The following is a 1720-nucleotide window of genomic DNA, read 5'->3' as shown; positions in this document are numbered from 1 at the left end:
ATATATATATATATATATATATATATATATATATATATATATATATATATATATATAGATAGGTAGATAGATAGATAGATAGATAAATATGTAATAGAAACGTAGCAAAATTCGAACGAGGGATAGCTGTGGAAAACAACCTAGAAGGTTGGATAAATATCTCTAGAAGGCGGAATAAAGTTGTCATACATATATATATTTGCATATGTTCAGGTGTGATCCATATTGCCTCTCCACCACCGTATTGGTTTGTAAACCTGTTTGAATAAATCAGTTTGACAAAAAAATAGAAAACCCAAAATATCATTCCGGTTATATAAACTATACACTTAAAACTATAAATACCATGGTCTAATTGCCTTACTAAATATTCCAGTGTTGTACCCAAAGAGGTCGGTATCCGTGACTGGTATTAGCAAAAGATTCAAAGAATATGCATTTGTGTGTACGTGTGTGTGTGTATGTGTGTGGTTGTGCGTGTGTGTATGTGTGAGTGAGTGAGAGAGGAGGGAGAGATGTAGAAGTCCTATATCAACGAAAGAAATACAGAAAATTGATAGAGCTTGGATTGAAAAAAAAAAATCACATCTGTCGAAATGTTTCTGAATGAATCTGAAACAATAACAGAGGATGCAACGCAACTACTAAGAAATGCATTACAGAAAACACGGCACAAAACATTTTCAGGCAAAAAAACAAACAAACAAACAAAAAAAAAAAAGAAATTATGATAACGTAATCTTTCATTATTTTTAGTCTATTTTATATGATATGAAAAATAAAATACGTCTTGTTTTCTTTTCATTCAGTATTTGTTTCTCTTCATCAATTCATCAATTATATTCTTTAAATAACTTGACCTCAATATTATCATTAAGCTAACAATTACTTCATTATGGTGTTTATTAATATCAGTTTTTAATCTCAGATTAACACTTCAGCATGTTTATTGCTGTCAGAAACATCATCGATTTTGTCAGTTGCTAGATAAAATGAGTAAACCTTCTTTGTATTCTAAATACACACAGCTCTAAGATTTTATTTAATTTTCAATGTAGTATTGGTTAAATAATCCACAATTATACATATTCCAATTTTCCAGGTATCTGTATCATTATAATTCACAATCTTCCACAAACACTCATAGGAACAAAAACAAACAAAAAAAAGGTGAAGCCGTTAAAATAGCTATTGTCAGCTAAACTTGGATTTTTCTTCTTTAATGAAAGTATTATTTATTACAAACAATACCTTTTGTTATATTTATTTCTTGAACACTAATTGTTTAAAAAGCTGTTACTAAATTTTCATATATTTCAAACGCGTTAACACTTTACCACCAGGTGGTAAGTGTGTATGATGATGATGATAAGAAAATTGATGATGATAACGTCACTGATGATAATAATGGTTATTTCATTATTATTATTATTATTATCATCATCATCGTCGTCGTCGTCGTTTTTGTTGTTTTTTAATTTTGAAATCATCCCTGCAAATTATTATTATTACTCTCGGTCTTGTAGTTTTCTTTGCTACGGTTGGTTATTCTGGTTTTACAGTGTTCAAATAAGCGGAAAACAAAAGAGATAATTGGAAACCATTCCAATTATGAGTTTTTAATCAATGAATCTTTTGCTTCCTCTTTGTTTTGTTACTGTATTTCAGAGAAGTAAAAAGAAATTAAGTTGAACTGGAAGACGGGAAAGAAAAAAAAAGG

General features: G+C 29.1%; 1 protein-coding gene across 4 annotated transcripts in view; it reads right to left on the bottom strand.

Annotated features, from left to right (window-relative positions):
• LOC106878173 (uncharacterized) overlaps positions 1–1720 on the bottom strand; it is a 1037364-nt gene that overhangs the window by 815571 nt on the left and 220073 nt on the right. The gene's annotated exons all lie outside the window — the stretch shown is intronic.

The sequence above is a fragment of the Octopus bimaculoides genome, chromosome 8 (assembly GCF_001194135.2).
Source record: "Octopus bimaculoides isolate UCB-OBI-ISO-001 chromosome 8, ASM119413v2, whole genome shotgun sequence".
Lineage (NCBI taxonomy): Eukaryota > Metazoa > Mollusca > Cephalopoda > Octopoda > Octopodidae > Octopus > Octopus bimaculoides.
This window is presented reverse-complemented; position numbering and strand designations above follow the sequence as displayed.